This window comes from Phascolarctos cinereus, unplaced genomic scaffold, assembly GCF_003287225.1.
Source record: "Phascolarctos cinereus isolate Bilbo 61053 unplaced genomic scaffold, phaCin_HiC Scaffold_7;HRSCAF=346, whole genome shotgun sequence".
In the NCBI taxonomy this organism is placed as follows: Eukaryota; Metazoa; Chordata; class Mammalia; order Diprotodontia; family Phascolarctidae; genus Phascolarctos; species Phascolarctos cinereus.
In genome coordinates, this window is record NW_027556180.1 from 36,098,647 (window position 1) to 36,123,652 (window position 25,006).

A 25,006-nucleotide genomic window follows, 5' to 3' on the forward strand; every position below is an offset into this window, starting at 1 on the left:
TTCAGAGATACTTGTAGGGACCTGTAAATTTTCAGTTCTTCCAAGGTGGTATGATAAGGGGCGAGGTGTTTACTCCTTTCCTGGCCTGTGACCACAAGTATTCCTTTCTGTCCTGTAACTGTGAGGAGGGGCTCCTCTCTACAACCACTACAAGCTCCACCAAGCCAGCGCTCTTCCTCACCCCAGCACCGATGCCCAGAACTGTGGCCCAGATCCAAACACGGGCAAAGCAAAAGATTCCTGCCTCAGCACTGGCAAAGAGATCCCTGCAATCCCTCTCTGATCAGCCACTGGATTCCCCCTCAGTCTGTGGGATGGAAGCTTGGGAAGCAGCTGCCCCCCCACAGGGCCACACTCTTGGGAATGGAGCTGAAACCCTGCCTTCCTTTCTCAGCACCGACAGAAACAGACTTTTCCCACTGACCTTCTAAGTTGTCTTTGGCATTGGTGGATTGAGGAGTCTGGAAACCTCCACAGCTGCCCGAGATTCAGTCCTCTGAGGCCTGCTCCAGGTTCGCTGCGGCCTGTGCGCCCACGCTGCGCTGCGCTCCCAGCCCGGTGTGATACACCTTTCTGATCAATCATCCAGGTTGTCTTGGGCTGGAAATTTGTTTCACTCTGTCTTTTTGTGGGTTCTGCTGCTTCAGAATTTGTTTAGAGCCATTTTTTATGAGTATTTGGAGGGATTTGGGGGAGAGCTTAAGTAAGTCACTGCTTTCACTCCCTATTATTGTTAACTAATGGTTAGAAATCATGTCTTTTTTCTTAGGCATGATACTAAGGCACTTTGAATTCAAACATTCAATGTAGGTGGAGAGGACAGAAACATCTAAAATTTTTATACATCTTTAATAGTAAGATGTTTGTGATTACTATCTAAGCATTAACTTCTATTTCTATGGACTTACCACCTTTTTTTTTCCCTCCCTAACATGCCAGACGGGGTTTTAAAGTACTCAAATAATTAGGCAGTATAAATAAATGAAATACAAGCAAACATAAAAATGCACAGGGCAGCAATCACTGGAAAAGAGCTTGCCAAACTTGGGCGTTTTTTGCTTATGTATTCATTCGTCAGTATGGCAAGTTACGATAGAAAAGCTTACAATCATGCAACTAAAAAAAAGTCCTTAACAATCATCTATAATTAGTAAGTGGCTAAACAGTCTCAGGTATTCCTTTAAAGCTCTAAAAATTAAATGGTGTTTAGTATGTTAAAATAATCAAACTCATTAGTTTTTTTTTTTTAAGAATAATTCTTGTACATATTCATGTGACTATAAGTGCAATGCACCCTTTGTACTGTGACTGAGTGCTGTATTTTAATGGCAATGAGTCTTATCTTTGGTACAACGAATTTGCAAAGGGTCAATAGCTTGGCAATACAAAGAGACAGCTTAAGTTCATTTCAAAGGAGCAGCAATAAAGACTAATTTTGTCAGTAACTTATGGCATATGCTTTGGCCTTCTATTTCAAAATGTCTTTATGTAACTGCTAGTTGCTTTGGTCATCTAACACGTGTCCTTAGTAAAATATTACAGCACAAAAGACAACAAAATATGAAAGAAACACTACATAAGAAGAAGAAAAATCAAAGCATACTTCCAAACATGGCATTTGTTCGCATAACCTTGTTGCTACATAAATCTGGAATTTCTCTATTACATAAAGCTGGAGTTTTTATGATCCTTTTGTTTTTTCACACTGTTCCCAGATGCATTTAAAGGCTGGTTTTAGAGTGGCTCAGATACCACTTTCTTATTAGCAAATTCCCTCTCTTTTCTTCAAGTTTTATTCTTTCTTCCTGATGAAGGCTTTCAAGATATTCCAATTTGGCCTACAGCTATCTCTCAGCTTCTTTCAAGATACCTTCTTTCTCCTTCACTCACTGCACAAACATCTGTTTCATCTCCCCTTCTTTCCTTTCACGTTCACCGTAAAATTCATGTCTTTTGATTTCATAGACCTCCTATGAACAGACCCGACTAGTTTGTTCTCTGGGCTTACGTTCTTAAAACCCATTTTCTCTAGTTTGTATTGCCCTATAAAGTTCATAATGTTGAATATGGGTTTGTTCTCTCACGTTCTCCATATTTGTGCAAATAAGCAGTTCACAGAGCTTTACAAAGTGACAGTGATTTTCATTTTCTACTTGAACAGTGCCCCATGGGTACTGATGAGCTTTCACCATCTTATTCCTAAGTTTGACTTCTTCCATACTGCCCAGAACAGCAAAAGACAAATATCTGTTCATTGAGAAGTTAATTTGAGAAATAGTTTAATCATCTGTTGGGAACTGGTATATCTGGGCTCTGTTGCTGACCCGTTCACTCTTCAATTTGATCATAAACTTCTGTAATTCAGTTTTAGAAATTATATCTGCTTTGGCAATTGCAGTGATGATATATACCTTACTATCAAGGTTCTTCACGGTTAACAAATCAAGGGTCTTAAGGAAATGTCCCATAGGGGAAATATAGTAAAGGCCAGCATGGATGTGAGAATCATAGTAGTTAAAGAGCAACTCTTTCATCTTCAATTCTTCTTGGAGATAGGCCTCAAATTGAGCATCTATGTAATCAACTATCGGGTGGTAGCTCTCTTCTTTATTTATCTGGTCACCAAATCCCACTGTATTGACAATGGTCAGTTTCAACAAACACTGCTTTCCTGGAGTTCATATGTCTGTGCTTTAAGTCTTACATTTGGTTGAAAGTGTGAAGATTCGAGATCATCAAAATTCATGTTAAACAGTTTGTCAATAAGAGTTGATTTACCAATTCCAGTTTCCCCCACGCGAAGAACGTTGAAAACCCTTATTGAATGAACCTATTCACTAACTGATCAGGTAGACTTTCAAAACCAATATGGCCAGTAATATTGAAACAATGAAGAGTATCATCTGTTCGTTTCTTCTTTGCCTGGTTGTAAGGTAGAACATGTTGTTTTCATTCTCCCTCCCCCAGAGACTCATAGACCATGTGCTGTGTCACATCGGTCCTACAGCTGGCAAGGATCTGGGGTCCAGAATAAGAGAAAACCAGAACCTCGGTTTCTGTGCCTAAGAGTTCAGGGGAAGCCTCGGAGCAAAGAGTAAGGAGGAAAACATGAAATGAGAAGAACTAAAGTAATCTCCCTGAAGTGATATTTGTATTAGTATTTTCTACAGACCACCTGAGCGGAAGGAAGAAATAATAATGGAGTTCACAAAAGAGGTTATAAGATGTCTATGGAGGCATAATGGAGTAGTTATGGGAGAGCTATATTATTCAGGCATCTGTTACCCGCTCTTTGCCCAAAGCAAGGCAGGTAATCCATATTATGGCTGATTTAATAGGCATTTGCATACATCAAAAAAATGAAGAAAGCAATGAGGAAAATGTTGATACTGGTTTTAATTCTGACCAACGAGGCACTCCACTCTATTGTGTACCATGTCACACTGTAACCATCTACAGAATATATGTTCGTAATTTATGACATTGTTCCTAACCACTTTCTGTATTACAATATCATTTAAATTGTGTTTTCTTAGAAAAATAATAGGCCTTACCTAATTGATCAAGGACTAACCTTCATTAAGGTTGGTTCAAGAGACAAGCCAATGGAAATTGGAAGATACTTTGCCAGGGTCTTCATTAAGGGCTTGAGATGCAGATCTTAAACGTCATCATTGGTCTTTGAAAGTGAACCCAAGGAAACAGCTGTGGCTGAATGTAGGCCCTACTCTGCATAACTTACCAACTATCCAAAAATGGGGGTGGGGGTGGGGGGTTGGTGGAGTCTTTTAACACTTGGGGTTGAGGACCACCAGGTGTTCTTTGTGACAGGGAACCTCTGTCCAGGTGCTGAAAGCTGCTCGTGATCACAGATTGTAAACAGCCACAGCTGTATTCAATTAAACCTCCACCCAAGCCTTTCCCCTTGGCCTTTATCTCCCTCCTCCCTCCCCCACTTCCATCTGTAAAGAACCAGCAAGGAGCCCAGAACTTTTTTTCCACCCTACTGGGAGAATTCCTTTCCCATAGTAACTGTCAGTGTTTGGTGATGGAGAGCTTTGTGGGATGGTATAGTCCATGAAACTAAGCTCTACTGTGCTGGTGTATACTCTCCTTTTAGCCTCCTACTAGTGAGTGTTTTCTGTTCATTTTGGGGATTTCTGTGTGACTCCAGTGTCCTTTCCCAGTGAGTATCTGTATTTCTGTGTGTCTCTATAGGGACTTGAAGGGATCCTAAGATGGCCAGTGTCAGTTGTGAAGAGTGAAAGTTGCCATAGGATTTTTCTGTGATGTTTTTTTTTTGGTTTGCATACTAACCCAGCACCAGGCTAATTAATGCATGGAATCCAAAATTCATAGACTTATACTTAATATCAAATGGAGCTGCTTTTAGAATGAGAAATCCAGGGGAGAAGTAGAACACTGAATAGGGGCTTTTTTCCACCAATATATGTTGCCATTTTACAATATAATGTCTGTGTTCCAATTTTCATGAAATTCCATGTTCCAGGAGATGGGATTAGCGTCCCTATGATGCCATGTACTGTCTTCCTATTGCTGACTAGTATGTGCTACTAACATTTGTAACATTTCCTTCTGTTGTAAACATGGAATGTGTAGATTTGTAGGAAACACTTTGGGGAATGCACTGGATGTGGAACAAGAATAGTGGATGGGGAAGGATAATGGAGGGATTACTGTGCTGAGAGAAAGTGGACAGAGCTGTTCATTGACTTAAAATGCGCTGCGCTCAAAATTGGGAGAGACTTAGACTCCTATTCTGCTTTTGACACTTACCAGCTAAGTGAACATGAACAGATCATTTAACTCCTCTTAGCCTCATTTTCCTCATCTCTGAATTGGAGATAATGACCCCTGTAGTATCTAAGTCACAGAGCTGAAGATCAAATGATATAATGTATGAGAATCACTTTGGAGACCTTAATAGAAAATAGATGTCAGGTATTATTGTTTATTATGATTATTGCATTGTGGTGGCGATGATGTTGAATTGACCTCAGGGCATGTATCAGCTCACTCTGCCAATGAGCTGGAAGCCAGAAGTGTTTGGAAAAAGGAATGTGATGATAATGTGTGATGGTGCATGCTCGTAATCCCTGCCTGATGGATTGCTTGAGTTAGAGTTCTGAGCTACGGTAGAACTAAAGCTGATTGGATTCCCACACTGGGTATAGTAACAAAAGCCTAAAGCTCCTAAGAATGGTGAGGTACAAAAGGTTGACCAAAGAGGGGCAGACTGGTCCAGACTGGAAATAAATGTCATAATTCCCATTCCAAGCAGTAGTGGGATTAGAATCACAAGTGGCAGCTGTACTTCCAGCCCGGGCAAGATGGAGAGATCCAATATCAAAAAATGAGGAAGGGAGGTGGAGAGGAGAATGGGGTGAAGGCTCTAACTAAGGGTGTTGACATCAAATGATAAGAAGATGCCATCTGCTCATGATTCTGGAAGAAAGCAACATGGAGACAGCAATTTTGAAGATAATGATTTTCAATGGGAGTGTGGGGAGTGGGACAGGACTTTGGATGGATGGTGCAGGAAGGAGGTGAACTGTGACTTCTATAAATGATGAGCCTCATGTTTAGATATAATGCAGGGTCTCTATGACTAGCTGACTGTACTCTGAGCTTGGAGTAGCATTATACTAGGATGGGATTGGAAGTGACTCACTCTGGGTATAGAATTTGGAAGGAAGGAGCTGAAAAAGATATTGGCCTAACCTTTAGTACACTGGAAAACTTACTGGACAATAAGCATTCATTAAGCTGAATGCTGAGGATACAAAGACAGACAAAAGCATGGGTCCTGACCTCAGGGAGCTCACAGTCTAATAGACGAGAGTTAGCTTTCAGTTAGCTTTCAATGTAATGTAGTGAATAGATGCCTATTATTATAATATTAGGTGCCTAGGCATTGACAATACAAGACAAAAAAGAATTGGCTTCTGCCTTCAAGGAGCTTACATTTTACTGGACAAAAAAAAAAGTGGTAAATTTTTATTTGTTTTTTTTTCTTTTAAAGCTTTTTTTTGTTGTTGTTATGAAAGGTAAAAATCTTTAAAATCCTAAATAGGGAATGTATGCTAACTTCAGGAAGCATGACAGGAGAGAAGCAGAAATCTTGTTTCTTTTCCATGGGAAGCTGAGTTCTGTGGGGCTCAGGTTGGAAAAATGGTGTGGGAGACAGTGAGTGAAGCTGGTATAAGAAGTAAAGGCACATTAGGATGCAGGAAAACCCCATGGCAGTAAAGCACCTATGATTGATGATTTATACTCTTCTGGGCAGGCCAAGCTAGAGAACTTGTGGAATCAGGGCATAGGAATGACTCTGGAATAAGGAAAGTTGAACAGAGTTCAATTGTAACTTGATATAAACAAACACTTTCTAACATTGTCCAAAAGTAGAATAAAATGCCTGTTAGGTATTGGGGGCCCTGTTACTAAAGGTCTTTGAGTAGTTGGTCAATAAGCATTTATTAAGCTCCTGCTGTGTGTTATGCAGTGTGCTAAGCTCTGGAGATATATAAAACTGTAAAAGAGTCTTTCCTCTCCATGCCTGTGGCTAGAGGAGCTTGTTCCGGAATTTTTGCTGAGGTCCCTTCCAACCTGGAAATCCTGTGAAATCAATCCAGCCTCCTATTATGTGCCAGGCACTATAGTATGTGCTAGGAATAGGAATACAAAGAATGAAATAGTCTCTACTTTTAAGGAGCTAGCATTTTCATGGGAGAGACAAATACATATAAAGTAGAAGAAGAATAAATGTAGTTTAAAAAAAGTTTATATAAAAGTAGTGATGTGCCAGGTAATTTAGAAAAAATGATTCTAGCAATTGAAGGGATGGAAAAGGGCTACATGCAGCTGTGTCTTGTAGGAAAAAAGGGATTCTGTGAAGTTGCATTCCAGGCAACTGGACATGGAGAAAGGAGATAGAATGTTGTTTTTTAATTTTCTTTCTTTCTTTTTTTTTAAGGCAGTTGGGGTAAAGTGACTTGCCCAGGGTCACACAGCTAGTACATGTCAAGTGTTTGGTCTGAGGCCGGATTTGAACTCAGGTACTCCTGACTTCAGGGCTGGTGCTCTATCCACTGCGCCACCTAGCTGCCCGGAGATAGAATGTTGTGAGGAACTGAGATTGCTAACTTGGTTGGATTGCAGACACTGGAAGGGATTGTAAATATAAGTTCAGACTAGGTTGGGGAGGACCTGAAAAACTAAATGTAGAAGTGGAATTTTTTATGCTGGAGGCAATTAGAAGCCGCCGGAGTTGGTTGAGTAAATGAGTTACATGGTTAACTTGGGGCTCACAGAACATTACCTGGTAGCACTGCATAGAGTGGGCTGACATGATGAGAGATGGAATCCAAGAAGAGCTGTTAAGAGACTATTGTAATAATTTGGGTAACAGGTGATAAGGACCTGAACTAAGGTGGTAGGTGTGTGAGTGGAGAGAAGGGGTCAGATATGAGAGATTTTTTAAAGAAAAGTTGCAAGAATATTTTTGATTGCTTTTTTCCCCCCAGGAATAGTAGAAGGGGTAAAAGTCAACATTGGAGATTATAGAAAGTTACTGACAGATTCATCATGTGTAGAATACCTAATATCTTTCCTTCCTACATTATAGAGAAGTGATGAAGATTCAGTGAGATACATATCTGGAATTATTCTGAAAATTGTACGAAGAAAATTAACTAGAGAATAAACCCAAATAAATTTCCTGGGGGAGGGCACTGGAATTTAGATGTATCAAGAAAGTTTTCCTATAGAAGGTAGCCCTTGAGCTGAGATTTGAAGAGAGTTAGAGAAGTTAATTGATTACAGTTACAAATAAACCTGAATCCATTCTTACAAATTCTTGGTAGGGAGATTCTATTTCAGCAGTCCAACTTAGCTGAGTATTTTTTGCCTGAAATAAAAAAAGAGTCTTAAACAGCAAAATAGAATCTACCCATCAGGACATTCTCTTGAACATTTGTGTTGGAGAGAGATAGCTTGAAAGTACCATGTGAGAGATGTGTCTTAATTATTCAAAGGAAAGGGAAAAAATATCTCTCCCAATGTCATGTGCTTCTCACTCCTTATTCTAACCTGTAAACTGTTCAAGTGTGGCTTAAAATTAATTTCACACTCAGATCTTCCTAAATGTATGAATGAACTGTATAATTCTTTAAAGTCAAACATAAAATTATTGGACCATCATGGAAATGAGGTGAAACAAGAAATTTAAAACCTCTTTTTGGGTCGCCTCTCCAGAATATAATGAGGCTGTCCCAGATGGCAAAGGAATCATTAAAAATCCATTTGGGAACCACTGGACTTCTGTTGAAAGTGCCTTGACCTGTTTTGGCTTCCTAATTCTCTCATGTTTCTCTGGTTTATTGATGCAATGAAGCAGACAGCTTTTCCCACATAGAGCTAACTTGGAATAATTAACAAATTGGGGGTATAAATTCACATGTGGACTTTAAAACTAGCCCCTTTGAAGAAATAGGGGGCTCTTCTCTGGGTTTAAATGACCACCAGTATGGTATCTTGAGGAAAAGGTATTATGTCAGAGATTATCATAGAGGCATATTTAAGAAAAATATGGGTTTTTAAGGAGAATCCTACCTTTACCAAGTGTTTAAATCTCTCTGTGGTAGCTCTTGGGGACCACTGAAATCCTAGTGGCCACTGGGGTACCATTGGGAACAGGCACATTGTAAAGTGCTATGAATACCTCCCTTGTGGCCTGAATAAGTTAATATGCTTTCCAAAGCAGCTTACTTACTGTCACTGAATAATTTAATCTCTGACAGAATCAGACTCATTTTACTTTTAATTATTTCATTTTTATCTCTCTGAGTTGAGGATGAGGCAAGATTGGGAGGTGGTTTAGTGATGTTTTTAAAATGTGTTGGTCGAGGTTGCTGGTTCTCGTACGCCTATTCTTGAAAGCATAATATTGTTGTCATTTGCTTTTCAAGACCATTTGCCTATGAAGTCTAATGTTAGAATCCATCAAATTATCATTTCTAAGGGAATGATCCCCCTGTGTGTGTGTGTGTGTGTGTGTGTTGAACTTTACTTTGCATATATGTTGCTAAATTGGCATCATTTGGAACTTATATTTGTTTAATGTAGAAGCCCAGTAGTAGATTAAAATTCTGCCCATTTCTTAGTATAAAAGGGGGGAACTCTTGATTGGATTGGGGCATGGATGCCATATTCTTTTTGGGAACTATATTCCCCAGAAGATTGTGTAGGGTTGCCTAATACAGTATATCAAATAGATAAAAGATATGAGGGGAATGGGGACTGAGTTCCCCCAATACAAGAAGTTTAAAAGGATAAAAAGAGATTGGATCAACTGATATTTTAACAAGTCATTAAACCAATTTTATGTAGCCATGGATATTAGACAAAATGCCTAACTGCTAGGAAGTTTGGTAGGAGGTAAGCTCTTTGAGTACAGAAGATATTCTGGGAATGGTCATGCACATCTGTAGCTCCTGCTACCAGGTAGGTTAAGGCTGGTAAATCACTTGAGATGGGGAAATATGAACTGCAGTAGGGCTCAGATTGATTGGGTGTCTGGCACCAAAATGATGAGGCCCCAAGAGTAGAGAGTCACTAGGCTGCTGAGGAAAGGACAAACGAGCCGAGACTTGAAAAATGGAGCCTCTCAGTATTGGGATTGGGTCCAACTCTTTGTGACCCTATTTGGGGTTTTCTTGGCAAAGATACTGGAGTGGTTTGCCATTTCCTTCTCCATCTCCTTTTACAGATAAGGAAACTGAGGCAGACAGGGTTAAGTGACTTGCCTAGGATTACACAGCTAGTAAGTGACTGAGGCCAGATTTGAACTTAGCAAGAGGACTCCAGGCCTGACTTCAGGCCCAGTGCTCCATCCACTGTGCCATTTAGCTGCCTAAACATTAGAAGCGTTACAGCCAGATCATGACTAGTCTCAGGTTGAGACTCTGACTCTGATTTTGTGAGGTTGCATTCTTTTTGAGTCTTTAGGTCAATGAATTTTATTTCATTTACATAGGAGAGGGCGCATTGGAGTGAGCTATTGGCTAGTGGTCCTGAGACAGGAAAGCTCATAATTGCATTGCCATTCAATCAGATGAAGGGGTAGGAGAAGCAATAGAAAGGAAATTCCCATATTGCCTTTTCTTAATCTAAATCCTATTATTATAAATGTTGTTTTTAATGGGAGGGAGGAGGAATATGGTTAGGGAGGGAAACAGCAAATCCCTGTGCCTGGGTGGAAATATGAGAAGGGGAAAAAAACCAGACCCCTCCTTGCTATCAGCCAGAAGAACTGTAACCACATGAAGATTTACATGTTCCCCTTGGAAGTGACTCGCTGTTGTTATCCCTGGAATCTCCTGTTAGCTCAACATATGGGATCATTTTATAATCTAGATGAGTGGTTTGTGTGATCTGGGGATCTGAGACCCTTTCCAGGGACTCCATGAGATCAAAATATGTTCATAATAATACTGAGATGTTTTAATTTCTAATATTATCAATATTGATACAACCAACATAAACAAAAGCTCTTTGGGAGGCCCTCAGCAATTTTTAAGAGTAGAAAAGGGTCCTTAGACCAAAAAGCTTTGAAAATATTTAATCTAAACAATATGTATTTTATGGGGCCATTTTCCCCCAATGTGGATGATTAGATTAATCTTGAGTTACTATCAATCAGTTTAAAGAGTAGGAAAAATTTCTGGTTTTTGGGGGGTACCAAAATGGAATAAGAGTCAATAGCTTTGAAAATTCAGCTGTACTAAGGAAAAGTCATTGAAAGTCAATACATTTAACAAATAATGTAGTTTGAAATCAACAACTCATGTGTATACACATGTACAAATTCTCTAGGATGTCATGCAAATGTAGGTATATAGTACCAGGGATGTACATGTGCAGATGTGTAATTGTTCAGTATCTATTAAAGTCCCATGATAATTGGCATATGGTGTTATATAACAGTACATAATAACATATGATGATTGTAATTAAGTGCATTGACTTAAGACTTTGTCTTTTAACAACTCTCTGTGGAGACTGAATGAAAGATAAATTAAAGGTTCATTAAGCTGTGTTCAGGGGGAAAAATTGTTTTCAAATGGCAGATGTACAATAGCATTAAATGGAATTTATTAAGATTTGATTTGTTGGACATGTTTGGTGCAAATTATGTGAGATGTTTCCTATTTCCCCTTTAAAAAAATACAAAGAGCATTCCCTGTGGTAGTGTATTAACACTGCAGGCTCCAAATGTGTAGACCGATTTGGGAAAGCTTTGGGAATATTGATGTTTCCAGATCAAAGTGACCTTTCTTGATGGTTTACTTTGATGCTTTATTGTCTGAAAGGAAAAAAAAAAACATAGTTAAGCAGGAAGCTGACAGCAGGGCGTTGTCAAGGATGCAACACTGCAAAACATCCCTGGCTGCCCAATGTCCATCTCTCTTTATTTTTATGCTTCTGTAACCGTTTGAAAACCTAATTCTACCTTATTATAACAGATTGTGGGAGTCAAAGAGAGACATTCTAAAGATGTGATGTTAAGATGAAAAGCAGAATGATGCTGGAGATGGAACTGCATTGCTTATGACGGTTCCTCTAGTTCCTAAGCGTGCTGGGTATTTCTTGAGAGTTTCATAAAGAAGCTGGTGAATGTCAGTGTGTCTGTTTTGGAAGGGAGTGTGTAACACCATCTTTACCTCAGAGCCTGGGGGGGGCCTGTTCTCTGGTAGGCTACAGGGGAAAATCATGATTGTATACAGGTTGGCCCAGATGGTCTCTAAGCCTCCTTGCAACTCTGTTTTTCTGTGAATTCAGGCAATGCTTTTGACACGGTAAGCATATCCCAGCATAAGTGACCTTCAACCATATGACCCTTGACATTCAGTGATTTTTTTTTTGAAATGATAACAGTTATAAAAAGGTCCATCTTATTCCAGTTTCCTCAACAGGACCAGGATTTCCCAGAATAATAATAATAGTAACAATAATCATGATTATTATTAACATTTACATAGGGCAGGTAGATGGTGTAGTGGATAGAGTGCCTGTACTGAAGTCAGGAAGACATGAGTTCAAATTTAACCTCAGACACTTATTAGCTGTGTGACCCTGGGCAAGTCACTTCACCCTGTTTGGCTCAGTTTCCTCATCTATAAAATGAGCTGGAGAAGGAAATGGCAAACCACTCCAGTATCTTTGCCAAGAAAACCCCAAATGGAGTCACAAACAGTCAGACACACCTGAAACGACTGAACAGCAGCCAATTTGTCTGCTCCAAGCCCTGTGCTAAGTGCTTTACAATGATGATCTCATTTGATCCTCCCAATAACCTTGAGAGGTAGGTACTATTATTATTCCCATTTTGCAGATGAGGAAATCGAATCAAAAAGATCAAGTGACCTGCCCAGAGTCACACAGCCATTAAGTGTCTGAAGGTGGATAGGAACTGAAATCTTCCTGATTGCAGGCCTGAGACACGGGATGATTCTCTTCAGTCACCAGCTTAAGCCCCCTTCAGTGTGGCAAAGAATTGGAATTTGAGAGCATGCCCATCAATTGTGGAATGGCTGAACAAGTTGTGGTATATGAATGTAGTGGAATACTGTTGTGCTATAAGAAATGATGAGCGGGCAGACTTCAGAAAAAACCTGGAAAGACTTGTATGGTCTGATGCTGAGTGAAGTGAGCAGAGCCAGGAGAACATTGTACACAGTAATAGCCACGTTGTGCAATGACTGACTTTGGTTCTTGATTTTTTTAATAGCCTATTAATTAGCACTACAGTTTCATTTAGCCATTTAATATCAAATTACTTTTTGCAAAGGTATATTTACTTCAAAGACATATCAAGAGCAAGTTTCCCGTAATACCTTGGAGGCGTAACCCCTCCTTATCCCACCTGTTTCTTGCAGATTGGGGTATAGGGGCAGATTAGGCTGACTGTTTTGCCTACCTCCTACAACATTGGTCCCACCAAGATGAAGTCCACTAGCTTCTGCTGCACAGCAATCCTGATACCCTTACCTTTTAGGGTGTTGCTACCAAGTCAGTTTCAACATCTCTCCTGGATTCCAGGATTTCCATGACTTGTACTTCCATCTACAGATCAAGCACTCCATCGCTGTGTTTAAAATTGGGAGAAAAACCACCACCACAAACAACAGCAAAGCCCAAGACCCAGATTTTTTTCCTTTTGTGTGAGGTGGGAGCAGCCCCATGTGTTACTGGGGATGGCAAATGGCATATGGCCTTGGGAGAAAAGCAGGAGGTCCTAAGACCCTCCCCACTTAGTGAATAAGGCATTTCCTTCTGCAGATATAAATACTGCAAGAGGCAGCATTCTTGATGAGTCAGAATGTTTGCATGGCATCAGACAGTTCTAATCACATGGCCAATGGAAGGAAAAAATAAGCCTTTCCTCAACCACATGTTAAGTCAACTTTGAATGACCATTCATAGTCCAGTCCTGTGGACTTCCAAAAACAATTTCTTACAGTCTTCAACATGGAGTGTGACATCTTTATTACAGTAGGATATTATCTTGAATGAGGGAGCTGCTTTCAATGTTGGGTTTGTTTTCCCAGTCTCGTACAATGAAGTTAGATGGGGTCATGGAGAGATTACTGAACTTGGCATCAATAAGAGCTGTATGTGAATCCTTCCTCAGACACTTATTTGTTGTGTGACCCTGGCAATTCATTTAAACCTCTTAGCCTCGGGTCTTTCCTCTGTAAAATGGGGGTGATAATAGCATTTACCTCATAGAGTTATAAATGTCAAATGAGATTACATTTGTATGTATATGTTTATATATATACTATGTAAGCTATGAATACATATATTCATTTCATTGTCAAAATTTCCTATTTATTCTTCCCTTTTACATATCCTTACTATTAATAGTGCATTGGAAAGACTATAGATAACCTGAGTTTATGTCATAATTCTGACACCTAACAGATGGGTAACAATGAAGAAGTCCTTTAAATCTCTCTGTGCCTCAATACCTCATCCATATAATGGGGATAAAAATACTTACATCGTCAGCCTCAGAGGGTTGTTGTGAAGAAAGAACTTTGTAAACCATATTGTTAGGACACAATTTTGATGAACAAGTACAAGATTTTATTTTCTTCTCTGAGTATTATTGTCCCTTGGGGGATATTGGTTGCTAACAACAGAGTCCTGAACCACTGGAATATTCTATTAAAGAGCAACTTTAAGAGGCATGAATTCTATGTAATTAAATTGTGTTTACTGAAAGTAAATAGATGCCCTTTTAACCACTGTTCACCTCTCTTTAATATTCACCAAAGAATGTCATGGATAGCTAGGGGACATAAAAGGTTAGCTGACCAGCTTCACAACCTTCAGAGAAATACCATCACATATTTATCTTTCTCTTCCCACCATCACGGTTATAAGAAAAAAAGGGATGATAAAAATTAAGAGTAAATATCGCTGTATTCTTGACATCATTGTCTTCAAATGAAACTAAGATAAAAGTATATGATATATTGAAGACTTCACTGAGCAGAGATTTCATCTCAACACTTTTAAATACTTATATGAAGATATTGTGGTGTTTGGTGGGGGGAAGCATCCTTCTTTGGTCAATGTGGTGATGAACACCTCTGAATTTACCTGGGCCAGTCCTTGGTCAATAGGCATGCATTCCATAGGACTCATACTCAAAGCCTTTATTACTTAATGGGAATGACCAGGGCCTGGGCATAGCCCTTAAGAGCCCAAGGTTATCCTCTCACCATGTCGAATAAGATGTAAGAATGGGTATATGTTGCTCTGGACCTGTGATCTCATTGACTTGTATAGTCCCACCAATAATACCAATCACAGCACAATTATGCCTGTACATACCGCATGTCCTCCCCTTTTGCCAAAGGGGATTCTTCCATCCGATCATCAGGCTGAAGCACATTGACAATGAAAGATTGTGTTAGAGAAGTACCACAAAGAATGTTATCATAAAATAAATGACTGGGGAGGGGGGAGGGGGAAAGGGAAAGAAACTAGGCCAATTATAAGTCAAGAGGTCAAGAGTAAACGATATGTTACAGACAGCTAATGTGCACCATTGATATCTACCCAAGTTGAAGAGTCCTAAAAGAACGCCCGCCAGAATGTTGGGTAGAGCTCTTGTGAAGGATTTATGGAAGGACATGTTAAAAATACAAAGTAATTAACTGTGATAAAATTGAAAAATGTTCTTCTTTAAAGGGCTATGGTGTTTCATAGAAAACTGATCAACATTTATGAGTGTCTATACTGTATTTGACTCTTTCAAGGTTTTTCTGTTTTCATCTCTCCTATTCCCAATAAATCCTATATTCTCTATTCTTATATTTGTATTAATTTTCCTAAAAGCTTATACTTTTTATGCTATTCCCTATTCAGAAGCCTACTGTTGCCTATACCTTGAATCTAAGCTCCTTCTTGGATTTCAAGGCCCTTGATAATATGGCTCTACTTTAATTATCTAACATACTCTTTGTTCCAGCTAGGGAGTTGCTCCCACTTTCCACCTTCCACTCCCACCTACCAACAAATACACACGTAGTCCCTTCTCCATGCCTGATCTCATGCTGTTATCTGTCTTTCCTGTATTACCATCCTTCATACCACTAAATCTCTCATCCTAGGTCCTTAAGGCCTTATTGTATCACCCCATCCCTCAGTGATTCCTCCCTTTCCCAAAGGCCTCTTCTTTTATTCTGTACCATACACATGGTCTGTCCTTTCTTTGTTTGTGCATTCATTTTCTTCTCTTCCGCTAAGATGGGAAATGCTTGATTATAGCCAAGTTTCCTATACTATTTGTCTCTTTTAAAAAATCTGGTGTTAAGGATATAGTAAATTGTCAATGAATTCTTGTTCCTTCAGAAGTAGTGACCTCTACCTCACAGGATATCTTCAAGGAAAGGCTGAGTGACCACTAGTCAGGTGTGTTATAGTGGGTTTGACTAGAAGTCTAATGGAGTCCTCTGATTTTCTGATTTTTTTTTTCATAAGTATGATGGTCTTATTATTATAGCAGAGATAGGTATGTACTACAGGAAGGATATGGAAGAATTGATTTAGAGTAAGAAGATCTGGGTTTGCATACCTGTTCTGCTACTTACCAGGCAGACCCAAGGCAACTGCCCATCTCTGGGCCTCAGTTTCCTGACTATAAAGTGAGCAGTTAACAGTAGATGATTTTCAGGGTCTCTCGTAAGTCTGAATTCTATCAATAGCTTAAATAGTGATAGTAACAGTAGTAAAAAGCAATAGTTCATATTTATATAACACTTTAGTGTATACAAGACACTTGACATACAATGTACTAAAAGCTGTCTAGCAGTGACCACACAAATGCATCTTTGAATAGGGCAGAAGATAATTTTATTTTTTGGTATGTATTTTTACAATTTTTATCACAGACCAAAACCTTGCATTTAACCAATTCACTTCCATAAGCATTTATTAAAAACCAAACAAAAACAACTTACTATGTACAAGGCCTGGGGCTGGGTGCTCGGGATACAGAAGGAATTCAATTGTATTCCACAATTATTAACCATAGATGTACTTTGCTGGGAAAAGTATAGGCATTTGGAATACAGAAACCACAATGAAGGAATCCTTTGCTTATCTATTTCTCTCACTATAAAATATACTCTGTAGTCCAGAGTGAAGTGAGCAGAACCGAGAGAATGTTGTATATAGTAATGTTAATATTGTTTTAAGAATAAATCTGAGTGACTAAGTTATTTTGACTATTATCAACACCCAAATTAACTACAAAGGCCTTATGAAGGAATGTACTACCTTTATCCAGAGAAAAAACTGATAAATAGAAGTAAGTATAGAATGATTTTATGTGTGTGTGTGTGTGATGGTAGCCATCTTTAGGATGGGGGAGGGAAGGAAAAAAGGAAATTTATGTGATAACTTTATTATATTTTTAAAAGGAATAGCAACTTATAGATAATAGATTTGCAATTTCATGTGCAATCATCTTTTATTTTTATCCTATGCCATGGAAATGCTTGTTTTATTTCATAAAATAAAAAATAAAAATTAAAAAGAAATGTAAGCTCCTCAAGGGCAGGGCCTGTTTTATTTTTGTCTTTGTATTCTCAACATTTAACAGTAACTGGGACACAGGAAGTACTCAATAAATATTTACAAGATTAAATGAATCAAAAATAAAAAAATTGGAATTTTATCTGAATTGTATTTGGATATCATCACAGCCAATGTATTTTTTTTCCTAAAGGCATTATCATTCTATTTTGCCAGTTTTCTTTCTTTTCATTTTTTTCTTGATGTTGCCTTTTTTTTTTTAGGTAGCAAAAATAAAATATCAAAAATAACAAATCAATTCACCATAGCTGTGTTGTGGAGCTGTATAGCAAGAGGGAAAAGGATCAAATATACATTTGTGTGTAGGACATCGTTAGGTACTGAGAATACAAAGACAACATAAGGATTTCCACCTTCCAGGAGTTTACATCCTAATGGATGAGACAACACATGTGCATTAAAATATTTACAGAATAGATTTAAACTGTCTGGCACAGAGTAGGTCCTTGATAACTGTTCCTTGACTAACAAGGGAGTTTGGGAAGCGAGGACAGACAACTGGGAGGATCAGACCAGGTTTTGCTTAGAAAGTTGTTAACCTTTCACAAAAAGGGGAGAACTTGCAATCCCTAATGTCATTACAAGGAAGAAATCAACCTTGATGACATTTCTCTACCCCACCACACACACACCTTCTTTGAAAGCATAAATAATAGTCTTTTCTTTTCTTTGGAACAATTTGTTCAGGCTTTAGGAGCTATTTAATTAAACCATTACCTGCTGCACAGCCATCTGTTTTTGTCTTGGGAATAGGATGCATGGAATTCTCTTATGTAAGTTTGGTAAATAGATAGAAGATGCCAAAAAGCAATATATCGAGTCAGCAGATAGATTGAGGCAAGTCGATCTCTTAGTAGCCAGCCTTGGAGCCTAGCTACATGGATTTACCTGGATCTGCTCTTCTCAAATACACATGCCTGCTTGCTCACACACACACACACACACACACACACACACACACACACACACACAAAACCAAATGATTAATTATATGTAATATACATGTATATTTGCTAGTGAGGAGGCATGTGTTCTCACCCTACTCTCTTCGCTTTTCCAATAAAAATAAAATAGATTTTTTAAAAGAACATAGAATTTCAGAATTTTCAGTAGCCTTGGTGGACATCCAGTCCAACCCATGCAGTCTTCATAGTATGTGGAAAAGAAGTGAGATTTTGAGGTATAGGACTTTGGTTGAAATCCTAGCCCCTGTCTCTTATGTGTTCAGTTGTTTTCAGTTGTATCTGACTCTGCATGACCCCATTTGGGGTGATCTTGGCAACAAAAAAAATCTGCTCCTATCCTCATGCTCCCTATTCCTGCTTCCCCAAACCCTGGAGGTTTGTTATATCTTCATCTTCAGCTTTGTGTTCCAGTTCCTTCAGACAGCAATTTCCCCAAGGGTCACATCATTTAAAAGTTAGTAGATGGATTCTTTAAACTGTTACTGTTGAATGGGCCCCACTGCTTTTCATTAATATTCAAAGCAGAAAATGGTTGGAATGAGGATTTTCAGCATTTATTAAATCCCTCTGTTTGTAGGAATCTATTAAAAATATGTGAAAATCAAGCATTTTAGATAATAGCCCCATTCCATCCCACACGTTTGGCTGAGTTGGTATTTAATGACACGTATTTGGAAAGGTAAGGACTGAAAATACTTAATGCTTAATGAGTTCCCCACAACTTCGTAGATATCACTGGTTGACCTTAGTCTTCTGTTTAATTCCTTGGCCTGTCAATTTTTAGGAGCACAGAAAGAGCTCAGATGATAAATGCTGGTTTTTTCCATTCCATTTTTATTAAGCTATAGAATCACCTGGCACATTCTGCTTGTAAAGGTCGCCCTTTGTGGAATTTTAGTTTTGTGTGTTATACAAGTAGGCCAACTGAGCTAGACTTTTGTTCCAAAGACTTTCTGTCTCTGCTGCATGGCTGGTGTAAGGTAATGGGCGCATGCAGGCTCAAATGGGAATTGTCCAGAACAGACTAGATTTTGGAAAGGTTTAAAATGTCTTCTCAGAAGTGGTATAATCATAGCCTTTGCCCAGTAAGTCTCAATTGTCTTCCTAATTGGGCAGGTAGTATGCTGAGGGGAACACTGAAGCTGGCAGGAACTAGTTTCTAATCCATTTTCCCTTAGTAGCCACAATCAGTATCTTCTTTCCAACCCCTATGCCTTTGCCTAGGATGAACCCTCTGTTAGAGAAGGCATGTCACTTCATTGCATCTCCTTCTTAAAATCTGTGGCTTTTTTCTAGGCTTATCTCATGTTCTCCCTCCTTCAGGGAGCTTTTCTTTGTTATCTACCCCTCCTTCAGGGAGCTTTTCTTTGTTATCTACCCCTTCTTCAAATAATCACCTACGTATCTATTTGTCATTAACTTGTGTTTCCTGAGTAGAAATGTAAACTTAAAGGCAGGAATGGTTTTTTTTTCTGTTTTTTAAATCTGTCTTGGAATTCCCAGCACCTAGCTGAGTGCCTCGTATGTAGTAGACACTTAATAAATGTATCTTGGTTTGGTGCAAACTTGGCTGTCACTTAAGCTTTATGAGTCTCAGCTTTTTTTCTGGACTCTCTCTTCCAGCTCTGATATTCTTTGATTCTATGGGTAGTCATTATTTCTTTAATTTTTGTAGTTTCTTTAATGACAATAAAGATATTACTTCATGATTCAGTATATTTCCTCCAACTTTTTAGGTAAAAAAAATCTATAAAAATTATGTGTTATTATTAATTGACAGTTATTTCCCTCTTGCCTCCTGCCTTCCACTCAAAACCAAAACCCTTGGAATAGACATACAGAGACAAACAAAACACATTTTCCCATTGCCCATAGATGTTTCTCGTTTTTCACACTGAGGCTATCAGAAGGAAGGGTAGCATTCTTCATCACTGGTCCTCTAGAATGCCCATTGGTCATCAGAGTTCTAAGATCTTTCAAAGTTGTTGGGGTTTTTTCCCTCTAGATCACTATGTTATGGTATAAATTGTTTATATGCTTGACTTATCTTTTTATTTTCTTTTTCTCCTTGAGATTCAAGAATTGATCAGTCATTGAATCTGTCAAAAGTGATCTTGGTCGCCATCTAAATCCAACTTATACCCTAAAAAATATCTCCTCTAAGATATACCCAGCAGGTCATTTAATCTGATTGAAGCCTGATTTATTCTTTTTTTCATAGCTTGCTCTTTCTCCTAACATTTACAGTATTTTGCATTATTATAATTGTAGCTGGTATTATTTACGTATATCAGTTGGTTCAGTGTGCTAACTTGCAACTCCGTATTTCTACCTACATATTCATTTTGCTGACAGAAATGATTTTTTTATTACTTTTCATTGATCTTTTAATATAATTAATGCATTTTTCTAACTGTATATCCTTGAGAAAGTCACCTAAACTTGTTGAGCTTCAGTTTCCTTTTCTGTAAAATGACGCAGATCTAAATCCTGAGATCACGTGTCTCTATTTCTTAAATGAAGCAATGGATGGTTTTAGTAATGAATTTTTTAAAACATCTAAGAGGAATCATGGATTTTATAGTAAAAGTGATAGTCTTACAAAGAATGTCAGGGGTGAGTTGAGGGGAAGAAGAGGTAAGGATCGGAAACACGGGGGTTAACAGCCAGGTTATTAATTCTTAAGTGAAATCAAGACCCTCTCTTTAGGCCATGTCAGAGAGAACATGAAGCTTTCGAGTTCTGCTGATCGGAGAAGGCAACATTAAGGGAGAAAGACAAAGAGGGGTATTGACTTTGTTGAGTCAAGAACTGAAGGGTGTGTTACTGAAAAGGCTCATTTGACACACAGAAACATAACTAGGAATTGCCATGACCAGGGCAAGTCACAATCCCCACCTGTGGCAAGTAGCATGAAATATGTCTATAATTGGGGAAAGGGACAGGATAGAGGACAGCAGAGAGACCCTGGGACAAAGACTTGTTGGAGAGGTTACTGTGAAAAAGAAGAGACCACTTACTCTCAACTTCTGATAAATTCCCAATGAATAACTAATTATTTTTGCTAATTACTAGCTCATGTTACAAATTCACCATGGTAGTTCAATTTTTGCCTAGATTTTTGCCTCTAGATTCAGAAACCATAGGCAAAGCCCTGGTTAATCCATCCTGGTTACAGCTATCCCTTTGAGTATGATAATCAACGAGCCAATCAAGTTCTTGCTTGTAGCTAAATGAATAGTCTGGCATTTCAATGGGACCGGGAGCTCATGAAAAGGGATGTTTATTCCCTCCAGTGATACATATCACAAGCCATATGTGTCTGCTTAGGCTGTAGGATCTCCATCCATGTCTTCCACATATATAGACTCCCCCACAAGGGCTCCAGTCTGCACATCACACTAGAGGCCTAGTAGGAATTCCCTTGACGTTGTGTAGATACCAAAGAAGCACCCAAGCTTCTCCCTTTATTTCTTGCTGTCTGTGAAACAATCTGATAATACGAGTCAGCTAATGTCTATTGAAAGATGAACATGGCCCTTTTATGGGTTATTCTTCTCCCCCGATCCCTAAAATAAGGATGAAGAAAGGAAATGAAAACATGGAAAAGACAGGGAATGTTTACTAAAGGACAAAAAAAATCATGAAAAAGTAAAAAAGTAATAAAATTATTGGGGAAAGAAAGGGAAAAGAAACAATAAGCCTAGTTCATTTACTCCTCCAGATCTATCCTCTAACTATAATATCTAGTGTATTTATAGTACCTTGAGATTTACAAAGTTCTTTGAATATGTTACTGATCTTCAAAAGAATCTTGGGAAGTGAGTGCTATTATTATTATTATTAAGATGGCTAGGTGGTATAGTAGATCACCAGGCCTGCAGTCAGGAAAACCTGAGTTCAAATCTGACCTCAGACACTTGACCGTGGGCAAATCACTTAACACTGTTTCCCTCAGTTTCCTTATCTGTAAAATGAGCTGGAGAAGGAAATGGCAAACCCCTCCAGTATCTTTGCTGAGAAAACACCGCATCGGGTCACGAACAGTCAGGTGTGACTGAAATGACTGAATAACAGCAACAATAGATGAGAAAACTGAGGCCAGCAGGGTTAAGTGACTTATCCAGAGTCACCAGGCTAGTAACTGTTTTATACTTCTTCAGACTGGATTCAAACCAATGTCTCCCTGCCTTTACATGTAATGCTCTATCCTCTTTGCCGCCTAGCTGCCAAGAGAAGGTTAAGCTAGATGATCTGAAATCTTACCAGCTCTGATCTTCCCTGCTTCTAGAATTCTGACCTTTGACTATGAGAATCCCTTTTTGGAAGGCAATATTATCTGACATTTAAAATAGAAAGATCACAGAATCTAATTCAATAGTCTCAGTGAGGTTAACTAACTCGCCTATTATCACATAGGTAGTAAAGTTGAAATGAATTCTGAAATGTTTTATCCATCAATCAACATTTATTAAGCACCTACTGTGTGCCAGGCACTGTGCTAAGCGCTAATTTGGCATGAGTTATTATAATAGAGCGTCCTTCAATTATGTCCATTATATAAAGGTTCTGCAAAATGTTTTTGGCTTTATGGCTTCATGAATATTGCATTCCCATGCCGTTTGCCTGACATTTAATTTCATATCCGCATTACTTTTATGTGCCATTGGAGATCTTTCATTTTTAATAATATTCCTATTCATAAATAAAATATAAATGATATAAGTAGTACCCAACATAGTTCTTGGTAGATTCTCCAGTTGTTTTAATGTACCTCAGCACTATAAATATATGGGCTTTAAAATATTCAGTAACCAAAAAAAAATTACCCTTTAAATGCCAAAGTGTTATTGATACAGATGGTGTAGAAGGTTTCATTATTTTTTCATCATGTTTCCTCCCCTTACTATAAACATATTAATGGAGTTTTCAATTTGTTCTTAAATGGTATGCTTAGTAGGTGTTAGAAACATCATATGTCCCCCAAGTACACAGTGCAGAATTGCTGTCATTCGTACAGTTGTTCTTAAGTGTTTGGTTTGTAAACAGGATTTGCTGCATTTGGGCAAAGTCATAAAATTCCACAGAAGTCATCTTCTTGTTATCCTCCGGAAGTGACCCTAGGCCCTTGAAAGCATCATTAGAAAGAAGTTATAGTAGCTAATGCTCTTTTAGAAAGGTTTCACATCTAGGCTTGGCAATGTTCCACGTGGCTGACGTTCCGAAAACTAGACTGTATTTGAAATCAGATATCACCTCCGTGCCAAGCTAGTGCACCAGAGAAAGACTGTGGCCTGTGCTATCCTGTGTTATGAAGACCTTAATTAAACAGATCTGTGCTGTTTTATGTGTACGTTGCTAAAAACAACTTTCAACTCTAATCTGTGATCTGATCTGTACCTGCATAAGAATTCCCTCTTACATTCCCAACTAGGTGCCATCCATATTTAAGAATAGCTCCTGGAAGTCCCTTTCTCTGTCTTAACTTGTCATGGCTACAGTGGCCAAGACAGACCCCCAAGTGGCCTGCCTGCTAATGCTGGGTATCACTATTTCTCTTTGCTCCTTACCACCCTCACTAGTGACCAGCCCAAGCAGACTTTTGAGCTATTACCATCATTATAATATGATTCTTATTCCCTACAATACAACCTTTAACAATATAGAATGTAAGAATTGTATTTGTATATCCGGCACAGTGCCTGGCACATACTAAATGTGTAATAAATGCTTGTGGACTAGTATGTATTCATTTCCCTAGCCCCTTTAGAGCAAAGATTCTTGAGCTTTTTTTTTTTTAAATATCATGGTTCCCCTTTGGCCATCTGGCAAAGTCTAAGGACCCCTTTTCAAAATAATGTTATTAAATGCATAAAATAAACATGAGTAAAAAGGAAGTCAATTATATTGAAATACAGTTACTAAAACATTAAAAAATTAAGCAAATTGAAGGACCCCCCCTGAAATCAATCCAAAGACCTGGTCCAAGGACCCTCAATTTAAAAACCCTTGCTTTAGTGCAGAAGTGCTGCATAAAGCTCACAGCATTCCCAAGTGTAGCCCCAACCAGATTACAATACAATTGGGAAATATTTAACAAAATAGATAAAAAAAAAATACAATGAAATCTATATAATGTTAGCATGTGGTTTTCTAAGTCAAAATGGCAAAGGTTATTTTATCTGATTTAGACTATGACCACAAGTACTACCCCCCCCCCCCCCCCCCCCCCCCGCTTTCTTTCTATTTGAATTTGCTTTGGAGCATGGAACTAATCATTTCTTACCAATCTCCTCCTCCTCTGTATCTCTATCTCTCTGTGTCTGTCTGTCTCTTTCTCTCTCTCTCTCTCTAAAAAGACACCCTTTATAAATATTAGTTAATACTTTTCTGCTCATTCCTTCTAGTTCTATAATATACTGGCCTTTCTGATGAAAGATAGAAGGGAACAACTCCATAAAAATAGAATGGGTTGAGAAAAGGAAAAAAAGAAAAGAAAAGAAAGACTTTGCCTCAATTCTCTTGTGTCTCTGGTCCATTGTTTCTATCAAACTTGAATGGTTCTTTTTGAGCCCTTGTTTAAAGGTCACTGGAGGACTGATTTGGGAATTAAGCACTATCTATTATGAGAAATATGTTGATAGTTTTTTGAAGAGCTGAGATAATTAAAAAAAATAAATAAGGGACCTTTGAAATACGTGAAAAATAGAGTACTTAGGAGTCTCCTATAGATAAAAGCTTTCTTTTCTTGGAAATCCAAAAGCCACAGTCAGAAAAGCAACGATTTAAGATCATTCATGCTGGCTGAAAGAAGGAACAATGGCAGGAGAGCTATCAAACTAAAGGTTTCT

The 25,006-nt window shown here is 38.4% G+C and overlaps 1 protein-coding gene and 1 pseudogene across 4 annotated transcripts in view; one reads left to right on the top strand and one right to left on the bottom strand.

Moving 5' to 3' along the window:
- Positions 1-25,006, top strand: part of NAALADL2 (N-acetylated alpha-linked acidic dipeptidase like 2) — a 1,446,698-nt gene that overhangs the window by 642,068 nt on the left and 779,624 nt on the right. The gene's annotated exons all lie outside the window — the stretch shown is intronic.
- Positions 1,663-7,369, bottom strand: LOC110204814 (septin-10 pseudogene; annotated as a pseudogene).